This window comes from Gallus gallus, chromosome Z (assembly GCF_016699485.2).
Source record: "Gallus gallus isolate bGalGal1 chromosome Z, bGalGal1.mat.broiler.GRCg7b, whole genome shotgun sequence".
Classification (NCBI taxonomy): domain Eukaryota; kingdom Metazoa; phylum Chordata; class Aves; order Galliformes; family Phasianidae; genus Gallus; species Gallus gallus.
The window spans coordinates 77,871,436-77,884,538 of NC_052572.1; the positions used below are offsets into that span (position 1 = coordinate 77,871,436).

The 13,103-nt window shown below is 54.4% G+C and overlaps 1 pseudogene; it reads left to right on the forward strand.

The window, feature by feature from the left end:
• The window catches only part of LOC121108324, a 183,389-nt pseudogene that overhangs the window by 109,561 nt on the left and 60,725 nt on the right, over nucleotides 1-13,103 (forward strand).

Consider the following 13,103-nt stretch of genomic DNA (forward strand, 5'->3'; position numbering starts at 1 on the left):
AGTCGGGTGCAGGGACGCGTAATGCTCATCGTAGATGTCACGCTGACAGCAGCAGTAGAGAGACAAATTTTATAGGGCTGCATGCTTTTTTTTTTCCTTTTGTTTCAGTCCTAGCCGTGGAAGCATAGAAGCGTTACCCAGACCAATTGAGCATTTGCCACCTGGGCTTTCTACCAATGCCATAGGCAGTGGAAGTCAGCATCGCAAGCATCCGTGAGAGCCCTGCAAAAGACTGGTGAGAGTTACCCTGGCGGCCTCCTTTGGCAACCTCAGGTCTCTGTAAGCTCTCAAGCTGTGTCGTAAGTCCCCCCGTGGTGCTGACTCAGCTCTCCCTGTCTTTGGTGTAGGAGAGCTGGTCTTGAACTCCTTCCTGTTTCCTGCCTATCATCTGCTCCCTTCTTTGCCCATGGCCCAGCGAGCCTTTTATTCCTCGCCCTCAGATTTGCACGTGTGGATGAGAGCATCTGCTTATGTACATGTGCACTTATGACAGTGCACTGCACGTCTGCTGCCATTGCTTTGCAGCCCTCATGTGGTGGAGCACCACAGAGTCCTTTGCTTACTCCCCCCTTTCCGGTGGAATGGGGGAGAGAATTATGGGGGAAAAAAAAAGAAGGTGGAACTCATATGTTGAGAGAAATCTCTTTCCAAAGGTAGAGAAAAGGACAGAAGTAATGGATGCACGCACACACACACACACACATATATATATGAATGTATGTAAGAAGTGATGTAGAAGCAGTGGCTCAGCACCTCCCAAGCAATGGGCAAGCAGAGGAAGAGAGTGAGATGAGCTCCCACCCCGTCCATAACCCCTTCCATCTGATGTCATATGGTATGGAATATCCCTTTGGCCCGTTGACATCAGCTGTCCTCATTTGGTTTCCTGCCAGCTCCTTCTTGAGAGCTTTGCTGAGAACGGCCTTGGCTCTGTCCAGGTCTGCTTCTCAGAAACTATAAACACGAGAGTGTTCTCACTGTCATAGCATCATAGCAGACACTGAAGAAAAATGGATCCCACCTGAGACTAAGACAGCCCCCCGGTGTCCGTGCAGCGAGCCGTGTGGGGCTGCAGGTCGTGCATTTCCCTGGCAGCATTGGCCAGGGGTGCTGGGGAGGTTTGCGTGCTCAGCTTGGGCATCGCGCTGCTGTGCCTGTCAACACAGCATGCTTCGTGCTCTCCAAGCAACAGAACAGCGTTTCATCAACAATGTGCCGTAATATTTACTGGAACCAGATGCATTTGTGTCTCTGAGGCTGGGTTTACCCAACGAGCTCTTCTCGAAGGAGCTGTTTTGATTCCCTTTGTCCGTGTGCGAGATGCGCTTATCCCACTTGTGTTCTGTGCTTTGGTATTACTCTTGGTGGGCAGAAGGAGCTGGTGGATTCAGCAGCAGTAGATTCTGTTGGTTTCCTCTCTGCTGCTTCATCCCTGGAGCTCGCTGCTGCACGGAAGAGTACAATCGTGTTTATCCCAGGGCTGCTGTAAATGGGAGCCCGGTTGGCGTAGCAGTGATCAGCAGCTAACGGGCTGTGCAGAGGAGGGCTTTGCAGAAGGAGCAGGAGTGCCTGCGTCCATCTGTATCCTCGGATACGTTCTGGCAGTGAGGCAGCAGCTGTGGCCACAGTGACTGAATGCAGACTTGGCAAGACCCCCAAGGCTTGGGGCTGCCACGTGGCGTTTCCTAGCCCTACCCTCCTTTATATGCCTGGCAAAGCACAGCCACCCTGCACCCAGGGCAAGCGTTTGTCTTAGTGTCATGTTTCACGCTATCTTGTGAAGCTCAGGCACTGGGGGCAGCTTCCCCCCAAAGAAAAGGAGGAGGAAATGAGGTCGTCATGGAAGCCAAAAGGCAAAAATGCACTCGGGAAAGAAACTGTCGAAGCAGTCTAGTAGTAGTACTATGTATTTCTCTTCCTTTATTTCCATCCAGGTGCAAGAGATGGCTGCTCTAAGCCGCCCGTGGATGCAAAGAAGGACCCTAGTGTGGATTTGCCATAGGCCCAGCAAGAGGCTCAACAAGACCAAGCGCCGGGTCCTGCACTTTGGTCCCGACAACCCCATGCCAGCTTCTCCAGGATTTGGCTGGGATAGAATTCCAACCACGCACTGATTTCTCGAACACAAAAGGGGGTGCCCTGTTGGAATCCTGTGGTCTTGTGACGTGGTCTTGCCTCCCCACCTTGTCTGTCCATGGTGGAGCAGCCGGGTGGCCCTTAGTGATGTCATAAGCGGCTAGAATGAGGGGAGGAGCAGCGCGTGCTGCTTCCCTTCATTGGAGCGCTTGAGCTCGGCGTGAGTACGTGGCTTGTTGCACTTGTGCACTGATTGAGTCCGTTCGTCTTCATCCCGTCTTGCGCAGCGCCTTGTAGGTAAGCTGAGACGGTGCGGGATAGACGGGTGGGCCGCGAGGCCTTGAGGACTGCTGGCTGGCGGAGCTCCTAGGATCCCAGGATCCTAGGATCCTAGGATGCTTAGGCTGGACCGTCAGAGGCCATTTTCCCCCGGGCCATCCATTCCAAAGCCATCCATCAAGGTGGCATTTGTGCCATGGTTTTTCCCTCGCCTTCCTTGCTCAATTGTGCAATCTCACTGACCTGCTCTTTCTCTGTCCCCTCCCCACCCTCCACCTGCTCCCTTGGTGCAGCTTTTGCTCGCGGAAGATCAGAGCAAAGTGACAAGGAACGGCTGCGGTTTCGAGGATCTTCTTCTACCTTGTTCTGATCTCTTGCCAGGTACGTCACACGTTTTGTCCCCCCACATGTTTCAGCAGCCCGTGTTTAGTCGCACTGTGTGTAGTAAGACAGCCTCGTGCAGCTGGGGTGTGGCACTGGAAAAAACGTGTGGGTTTTCTCCACTTCCCCTCCAACTCAGCCCTTGCAAGGATGCTGCCTGTAGTGCTGGGACCAGCTAGTGTGAAGGAAGTAATCCCTTAGGCAAAGAGCCCTAGCCCCACTCTGTGCAGAGCTGCAGAACGTGAGCCAGGGGCACAGGCGTGCATGCTTTGGCTGTGTGAGTGTGCCCGACAGCGGTAGGGAGCACAGCAGAGATGCAGGCAGAGGAAATGCGTGGGCAAGGCTGTGGCCGGCGCTGGTGGTGAGGCTGCTGCTGGGAGCCGGGGGCTGGGGAGCAGCTCCAGCCCCAGCAGTGACACCTCTCCCTGGCCTGCTACTGCGCTCTCAGCGTGCTGCGGGCAAATGCATCTGCTGCTTTGTGCCAGAGTCCCCATCTGCTAGCAGAGGGACAGCGACTTGGTCCAGTGCTGCGTATTGCAACGGCTGTCCCGTTTGAATAGACTGCACACAGTTGTTGTTTCTAGAAGTAGTTCTGAAGAAGTCTCTTGATCCAGTGCTGTGTGAGCACAGGAAATGTGATTCTTTTCTGTTGCAGCTTGTCGCGCCTGCTGTGATGGGCATCGCGAGCAGCGAGATCAGCCGTGGGCCTGACCGGGCGTTGACGGAGGTACAGTGTGAAGCTCTGCTTGGTCTCTGTTCCCTGACTTGAGCCAGCAGAATGAGCCACCGGTGTGCTCTCCTGCTTTTCAAGAGAGAGAGCATCCTTCCGGCTCTCTCGGTGTCCCTGAAGAGCTGCCTTAAAAGCTTCATTTCCTTGCTAGTGGCATCGAGATGGAACCCTGAAATCCTCCTTGTTTGTCCTCAGCTCCTCACCATGGTCTGTGCTCTCTGTTTCAGCCTGAGAACCAGGGGAAGCCTCTGCTGGTCTGTGAGGAGTCATCTCTTAATATTCCAGCTATTGCTGCTGGCCATGTTATTAAGAGATACACTGCCCAGGCAGCGGATGAGCTCTCCTTGGAGGTAAGCAGTTAAAGAAGGAGTTCCTTGTTGTCACGGACAGAAGAGTATACCGTGTGAATGCATCAGGAATATTCTCAGACACCTTCAGAATGCCTTGTGAGGCGAAGCCCAGAAGATGCAGGTCCAGATAGGACTTGCACTGGGTTGGATGCAGGGAGGAGTTCAGCCATGTCTAAAAGACGTTTTGATTTGGCATGCTTGCACTGTATTCTGTCTGGTGTGTAAGGCAGTGGCTCTTGTACCTCCAAGCCCAGCTTTCCCACGGGAAATGCCTGAAGAGCTGCCCCGGTGCAATTGCTCTCAAGCTGTGCGCTCTTTGGCAGTACAGAAGTATGGCGTCATCTCAGCTGTGCTTTCCTCCCAGCTGTGCTGACGCTGGGATTGATGTTGCAATGTCTTGCAGGTGGGAGACCTGGTGTGCGTTCTTGATATGCCAGCAAAGGAGCAGAGCCCCTGGTGGAGAGGCAAGCATGGCTTTCAGGTAGGCACGAGCTTCAGACTCCTGGGCGCAATTGCAGTCAAGTGAGGAACGTCAGCTTTGAGCTGCTCGGCCTCCACAGGGTGGCTTCTGGACGTCAACAGCTTCCCTGTGTCGCTGTCAGAGGCCTTTCCCTTTGGCTCTGGGCTTGGGTGGGAAACTGTCTCCTCATGTGACTTAGAAGCAAGAGCCTCTTGTGCTCAATAGGCAGTCAGGAGTTGAGCATCTCTGTCCTTTGTACAAGCACGGAGAACAGCCATCTTATGCTCCGTCAATTGCTTTTGTAGGTCTTCTGGCTGCAAATGTTGAATGAGGGTTACTTTTCTGCAGGCCATTCTTTCTTGGTTGAACAGTTGAGGCCTGAGAAATGCTGCATTCAGTATTCCATCTCTCTTCTTGATCTTGTTCCAGGTTGGATTTTTCCCTGGTGAGTGCGTGGAGCTCATCAACGGAAAAATTCCTGAAGCCCTCATCAATTCAGCGCCAAAGCCAGGTAAGGATGTTACATGTGATGGCGCGGGGAAGTCACATGGAGTCTTTTTCTGGGTGTGTTCTGTGTTGAATACCTCCTTTATCCATCCCACGTTCTCCTCTGTGTTGATGATCCTTCCTGCATCCCACAGGGCGTAGGGCTGCTGTTTTGTAGGCAGTGAGAATGAGGGCTTGGGCAAATGCTCGAATCCTTGTAGAATGCAGTGTTGGCAATGTTCTTGCCGCTTTGACGCTCTCTGTAGCATGTGTTTCCACTCAGCCTGGTCCCACTGAGCCCAACCTGAAATGAACTGGTTTCTTCCTTTTGTTGTGCAGTGCCAAAGAAGCGTGGCAAGCTCCTCAGCTTCTTTCGTTCCTTCGTGAAGGCCCGCCCAAAGGAACCGAAGCAGCGGGAGATGGAGATGGAGAAGGAGAAGGAAGGGGTGTTTGGCTGTGACCTGGGAGAGCATCTTCTCCACTCTGGCCGTGATGGTAAGGAACAGCCCGTTCCCGAGAGCTTCCTCCCTCTGTTGGGCATGTAAAGATGAAAGGGAGATCGTGTCTAGCAAGGGGCAGGATGATAGCGGTGGAGAAACGTGAAATGGGAGTTGATGGCTGCAAGGGAAGCTGAGGCTAATGCTCATAGGAGGCCGGCACACTTGTATTTGCTTAAAGCCAAAGGTGTAAGCCAATCCCACGCTAGCCTGAAAACCAAGGAAGCCTTTTGGCCCAAGAGAGTGTAGTGCGTCAGTTTCCTAGCGCTTCTGGACATGAGGTCTCACGCCTCCATTCCGGTGGGAGCTGTGATGGGACTTGCAGTGTCTCTGGCTTCCCCAGAATTACTTTCTGCAGGCTGCTTGGCAGGTTCTGGCATTTCTTGAATGCCAAGAACACGTCCGTGTCCAGTTTTGTCCCCGGCTCCTGCCTGTCTGCGCCGTTTGTGACAGCTTTCTTTCTCCTGTGAGGAGGAGGCATGCAGTAGCCTGGCTGGGCTTAGTGGATGGGATGTGACAGGGGCAGCGGCTGAAGCAGGACTTGAATCAGGAGCTCAGCTAAGCGCTGGCCCTTGTTCTGTAGTCCCCCAGGTCGTGCAGAGCTGCGCTGAGTTCATTGAGCAGCACGGCGTGGTGCAGGGGATCTACCGCCTGTCCGGCGTGGCGTCCAAGATCCAGAAGCTGCGGTAAGAGTGCTTCTTGACTGTATGTTGTCTTGCTTTGGAGTTGTTTTCCTCTTTCTCCAAGCCCTCTGTTTTTGTGTCCTTCTCTCCAGCCATGACTTTGAGTCGGAGCAGATTCCGGAGCTCACCGTCCGGGACATTCACAGCGTGAGCTCCCTGTGCAAGATGTACTTCAGGGAGCTGCCGAGCCCTCTGCTGACCGAGCAGCTGCATGGCAAGCTCTCGGTAAGCACAAGGCAATGGCCTTCATGTCCCTCTTTGTTGCCTTTCCCATCCACACACACGCCTGCGCACCTTTTTTTGGTCTTTTTTCTGTTGAAGTTGGGGTTTTGATGGACATCCAGTGGGTGTCTGTGTACAACAAGCAGCTCGTGCTTCCTGCACACCGCGTGCACCGTAACACCTGGTGTGTGCATCCTGCCACTGGAAATGTGGGAGATGGGAGCAGCAGTGCCCTCTGCAGTTCGGAGGCCCTTTTTCTGTTAGCCCCATACGCTTGACTCGCATGATGTGTGTCTCATTCCCTTTCTGCTTTCATCCAGGATGCTGTTTGTGCCGGTACAGATGAGGAGTGGTTGCTCCGAGTGCAGGAGGTCATCCAGCAGCTGCCTGCACCTCACTACAGGTCAGAAAACTGCTGCCCTCAGTCTGGGGAGCTCAGCCCTGCTGCACTTCAGAGGGCGATGATGCGATGGCAGGCTTTGTCTCACGCTGGCAACGTGATGCCTGTGTGTGTTGAAGTGGTTGATGTCTGCGTGGGGTGAATGGATTGGGTCAGCTCCTGGGCACGGGGGCACGGCTGGTGCAGCTGATGGTTGCGGCTGAGCTGTGCTGGGGCTTGGTGCTGCAGTGTGGCACTTGGGAAAGCTTGATCTACTTGCTAGTAGCAAGAAGAATGAGGTTTGTTTGGTGAATGTGAGCACCGCATGCTCAGTGGTGCTGAAGGTTTGGCTCTTGCTTTCCAGGACGCTGGAATACCTGATGAGACACTTGGCTTGTCTCGCTGGGAGCTGCTCCATTACTAACATGCCCGTTAAGAACTTAGCGATTGTGTGGGCTCCCAACCTCTTCAGGTAAACTTCTTTTTCCGTCTCAGCACAAGGCTTAGATCTGTTCTCCCCACGGGCACACTTTGGAGAGGAGGACAATTTGTGCTCCCTTGGTTTTGTCAGATTGGGCTGGTGTGTCCTTGATCAGCCGGGAGAATGTCTTCAGTGGCATCAGTGCTTGCCCACTGTGGAAGTCTCCAGAGCCCAGTTGGACAGCCTTTGGCTGCCCAAATGCCCAAACGTGGGGAAACGATCTCGGGTCAATGACTTCTCCAATCTGCCTTTTCTACAGATCCCAGCAGAACGAGGCTGCCTGCGCCAGCGGAAGAGCTGCCTGCGAGGAACTGCAGAGGCAGTCGGACGTGGTGGAATTCCTCATCAACCACACCGACGTCCTCTTCTGCTCCAGCTCCACATCAGGCATCGGAGATGGAGCAGGTGAGCGTCTTCCTGCATGAGCTTTGTCTTGATGAGACACCTTGATCAAATGCAGGCTTTCTCCAGGATTGTTGAGCTACGCTTTTGCTATTGAGGGGCTATCGATGTGTGGCAGCTCCCGCAGAACTGTGATGGCTGTGCTGCTGCTTTCTGATCCTCCCTTTTAGCCGTGGTCTTCCCTTCCAGGGCGCAGTTCTTCATCAGGGCCCAAGTCTGTGCGGGTGTCTTCTCCTGCCACCAAGCTGCTCACCCTGGAGGAGGCACAGGCACAGAGGGGAGGCCACAGCAGCTCGCCCGCACTGACACACATCCAGGACATGGAAGTGGAAGAAGGCCCCGCAGCTGCACAGGGGAAATTCCACACAATCATTGACTTTCCGTCTGAAAGGTAAAGAGAACTTTCTTTTCCAGTCCTCAACCGTGTGAATCAGTGCGAGCTTCTAAGTTGTGTTTCAGCAGGAACCAGGCAGTGCTAGGAACAAGCAAGTGTTGGCAAGAGCTCAGGGCAGCTCTTCCCTCACCCTGCACCATGCACGACTCACCCCGCTCCCTCTTTTCTCCCTCCAGACCAAGTCCACCCAGCAGGGCGAAGGAATCCCCAGCATGCAGTTGGTGTTCCTGCTTCAGGCTGAGAAAACCATCCTCTGTGGCCAAACGCCAACTGCAGCGCGATGCCAGGGAGCCCTCGGAAACAGAGGTGGTGGTCCTGGCAGGTAAGGGTGCACATCCAGCTGTCAAAACCCTGCTTGTCAGCGCCATGGAATTCATGCTTGGAGTCCACACAAAAGAGAAAGACAAACAACAAAAGCGCAACAGTTCCTTTCGAGACAGTGCTCCTACTGTTGCTATTGTCCTATTGGCTTTGTCCTGCTGCCACTGCAGAAGCAAATCTCAAGAACCACTCTCATCATTCAGCTTGTGCAAGTTTGCCACTAACTGTTTGCCTGTGTATCTACTCCTTCCTAGGTGAACCGAGCCCTCGTCCACGCAGAAGAGCCAGAGCGTATAGCGATGGTTCACTGTGTGCATCCATCAATGGACAGCTGCTAGGAAGCACAAATCGCTGCAGCTCAGATGACAGCCTGCCATATAACATCAGTGATGGAATGAAGCTGCTCATCCAAGTGGAAGCCCTCATCTCTCCCGGTGGTGCAGAAGACGCTGACCTGAGCCTGCCAGAAACAACAGTCACCGAGCTGGACTGTGACGGGGCACCATTGCAGTGCAGCCCAGCCCAAGCACAGCCCGAGTGCCCCGACAGCAGCAGCTCCATGCAGGAGCAGGTCAGCGTCAGCCAGGAGGAGCCGAGCCTGGTGGAGGGGGACGTAGAATCAGAGCTCCAGTCCCAGGCACCGGGCAGCAGCACGAGCTCTGAGCCCCTCTCTCCTTCACCAGAGACGATGAGTCCCACCTGTACACTGGACCTCTCACCAAAAGGCCCTCCTGGCTCTTAGGGAATAAAAGCACGCTGGTGCTGGATCAACGCCTTGACTGCCTTCTGAGTCTTCATTCCCAGGGATTGGGCTGGATGCAAGCAACAGCAAGGCAGCTGATGTTGCAAGGCTATGGCTGTGGGCTGTGCGTGCAGCAGAGCTGCGGGTTTGTTCCCATTTTGTCTGGCTGTGGGATGCCTGCAGCGAGAGCTGTGCTCCCGTAGTGTATGGTAGCAAAGAATCTCCAGCATCCGGGATGCTGCTGATGATCATGCCCAGCTTGCTGGCTGTGGCTTTGTGATGCTTTTGAGTGAGAGCTTTTGGATGCTCCTGGATGCCTCGGCTGGTCCCCGCCAGCTCTGTCCTCTCTCCCGCCGTGTCCATTCGTGGCTCCCAGCTACGAGCTGGCCCTGCAGAGCATCTGCAGCCCTGTCAGCATCAGCATCCAGCAGCGGCAGGAGGAGCTCCCCGTGAGCAGCATCTGCCCGTCCCTCCCCCGGGCTCTCATTGGTCAGCGGCAGCTGTGTCCGTCCCCCTGCGTCTCATTGGTCAGCAGCAGCTCCGTCCCTCCCCCGGCGTCTCATTGGTCAGCGGCATCTCTGTCCCTCCCCCCGGCGTCTCATTGCTCAGCGGCAGCTCCGCCGGCTCCCATTGGCTGAGCCGCCGTGCGCGGGAACGGCCGTTGGGAGCCGGCAGTGTCAGGCGCGGCTCCGTTAGCGAAGCGCCGCACCGGCAGCCCGGGCCGCCCCGCAGGAGAGCGCGGCGTCAGCCGGAGCTGTCCGGGCAGCAGCGAGCCGGAAGCCGCGGCACAACGGGAGCGAGTGCTGAGGACAGCTCCGCCGGAGGTGTGCGGGAGAACGGGAGCGGGAGAGGGAGAGGAGCCCTGCGCGGCCCCCCAAGCACACTGCCCTTTCCTCCCCCGTGGACCCCCCGTGGGGTTGGGCTGTGGGATTGGGATGAGGGCTGTGGGATGGGCCGTGGGTTTGGGACGGATGGAGGCCTCGGGTCCCCCAGCGCCACAGTGCTGCTGCCAGCATCAGAACAGTGCCCCACCCCCAACCCCTCCAGCGCTGCACCCGGTGACCCCAGACCCCCTGCAGCCAAGCAGAACCGGGGCTAAGGTGGGCTGTGGCTACTGGGAGCTGCGAGGAGGCTTCAGGGGGATATAGGGCTACTGTCGGGGGCTGTGCAGGGACTGTAAAGGCGTCTATAAGGAGCTGAGGGGTACTCTAGGGGGGATCTGGGGCTGTGGTGAGCCATCGGAGGATTTGGGGCTATAGGTGGCTGTGGGGAGGTTATGGGCGGGGGGGGATATAGCCAGGCTGCCCAGGGAGGTTGTGGATTGTCCTTCTCTGGAGATATTCCAAACCCAGCTGGATGCCTACAGTACAGCCTGCTGTATGGAGCCTGTTTTGCGGCGGGGGTTAGGGTTCCATGATCTCTAGAGGTCCCTTCCATCTCCTACGGTTCTGTGATTGTATGATTGTAATCGTTGCTTCTTGCAGCAGTAGAGTGTTTCAGAAGAGAGAAAAAGATGGCGGCGGTGAACTGGCTTTCTGTGGATGGTAAAGCTGTGCTGAGAACTGGGCTGACTATTGCAGCTGAAAATGCGTGCCAAGAGATCAGGCGCAGTGGAATAACTTTTCCGTGTAGGTTGAGCTTGTGTAAGGTAGGTGACCTTGCTAGGTGAGCTTCTGCTTTAAAGCATCAAGTTGTAATTTGAAAAGCCAGGTTGCCAGTTCTTTTTTTCCCCAAGTGATTTTTTAGCCGGGAGAGATTGGAGGTGCTGTTTGGTGATGGAAGACGGAGAGAGGAAAAGCAAGTAGAAGGCATGCTGTGCATAGCCACCACATGCCATGGGCACCGTTGTCGTCGTGCACAAAGGAGGAGCAGCTCAGCAAGCTTGGCCTGGGCCGTGGGAAGGAGCATACAGACATCTGGACCAACCGGCAACGAGTTAGTTCTTGAGGTTGGTTGTTTTCTGCTGTTTGTCCCACGTCCTGTTGCTCAGTGGCAGATTTGTTCACGTTCAGCGCTAGCAGGAATGTCCCCGAGCATTTTTGTTTCAGCTGTCGCAACGCTTTGTTCCCTTGCTGCTGGGCTGGGGCGTTTGAAGAATGATGCATGTGCTGATGCTCAGCCAGGCTTTGGGGCTGAGTCTGCAGAGCAGGGTATGTGTGTGGCAGGAGTGAGGCTTGTGGAGGAGCAGGCCAGGTGGAATCCAGTGCGCTTTGCTGTCGTTCTCAGTGCTTGTTTTTGCTCAGAAGGGCCGGTGGTGAACCTCATGAAGCAATGCCTGCAGACGGGGTTTGCGGAGCAAGAGGTCCTGCAGGCCTTGTGTGACGCCCATGGAGCTGTAGCGAGGCTGCGTCAGTGTAGAAGAGCAGAAATCCCCGGAGGCGTGAAGGTGAGCTGTGGGCTCCAGTAGTGCAGGAGGGGACGTACGTGCTCAGGGTTTGGCTGCTTCTGCGTGTGTTAAGTGAGTGTGATAGCACTGCTTGGTTCATTTGTATGTGTATGGAATAAGTGTGACATCCTTTGTGCTGGAGTCGTGTGGAAGGAGTCCTATGTGTTTGCGACCTGACTTGAAGCCTGTGGGCATCACGGAGGAGTAGGGGAAGGGGATGAGGCGAGTCAAGCTGGTGTAAGAGCATGAGGCGTAGGAACAGGAATCTCTTTGGCCGATCTGAAGTGCTGCCCTTCTCTTTTTGGTTTAGGAATCTCTGTGTGCTTTTTAATGAAGAACAATCTCATTGTTCATCTTGTGAGCGAATTCATTCCGGCCTGTTAGTTGGTGTTGTTCTCTCCATGTAGCTGCAAGTGAAATGGATACTTCTGGTGTGATGTGCGGCCCCCTCCCGTCTTCTCAGATCAACCAAGTTGGCGAGGCCTGGCTCTTGGTTGGTGAGCTGTGCCCAAGGTGAGAGAGGTGTCTGTTCTGGGCTTGATGTGTGGCAATCAGACCGTATAGCCGGTATAGGATATAGAGCAGGCATGTGTTTCTTGGTGATGCGCGTACTCCCTGGTGCAAGGGGGATCGCTCCACCTAACATTCACACTAACTTGCCCTGTAGACATCTAATCAGCTCCCTGCCCCGTGCTTTCGAGCTGCTCTCCAGCCCTTATCTCGATGGCCTTCATCCTCCCTGTTATTCCTGACCTAGTGTCTGTGAAAGTGCTTGCAATCCCTTGTTTTCTAACACTCTCTATCTAAACTCCCTTTGTTTGCCTCTTATTTCTACTTTGTGCAGCTACTCTCCCTTTTCTTGCTGTGAGGCCCTTCTCTCTCTAACTGCAGGCTCCTGTTCTCACTCTTCAGTTCCCCCCTTTTCTATAGTCTAGCAGGGCTTCTACCTGCTAGATCATTTTGATTCTGTTCTACGTGTCCCAAAATAGGCCCTACTTCCCACCTTTGGCCTCAATGCATGTCTCTTCCATATCTCCTTTTTCTTTCTAGTACTCCGGCACAGGCAGGCAGAGCATCTCATCATGACACAGGTAAAACTTCCCAACAGCACCTAGAGGATGCAAACTAGGAAGAGCTGCTTTAACCATCCTAGACTCAGTAGCCAGCTAGTATGCAAGTTCCTTAAATCTCCTTCCCAGCTGGGGTCATCCTGACTTGTCCTAGGCAGGACTTTGGTCTGTTCCCAAACTTTCCATCAATCTCTCTCGATTCTTAAATCCTTCTTGCTGTAAGCACAGCGACTCTGACTTATTACTGTGCATACCCCTCCTTCCTTGGCTGTTAATCGGTCTAGTGCCATCCTATTCTGGAGCACTGCTTTGGATAAAGGGGATACTTCTTCTTGGATTGCTCGTAATGCATCCGTTGTGCCATTCTCTATGATTTCCAGAGTTGCAGAGATATTGACTCTAGCTTTTTCTAGCTGGGCAACTCCTAGGGCCGGGATAAGGGCTCTCGGAAAGCAGTGGTATCCCTTGTTCTATATAGCTAGGGGGTTGTATGTACGCTTCGTTTGAATCCCAGGGGTCCTCAGGAGTCCCCGAGGGATCTCCTCATGCACTGTGGTCTGGGCTATTAAGTATCCTGTAGTGCAAGTCCATGTCCAATTTAAAGGTACTGCATTCCGTGCCTGAGCGTCCCCACGTAATCACCATGTGGTATCCATGAGGTAACTGACATGGCCTGGCCATCTTTTCCTGAAGAGTGAACAATGCTCCCATCCCTACAATTCCGAGTATGTTCTTCTCTGAGAGCCAGTGTGACTCCTTATCGA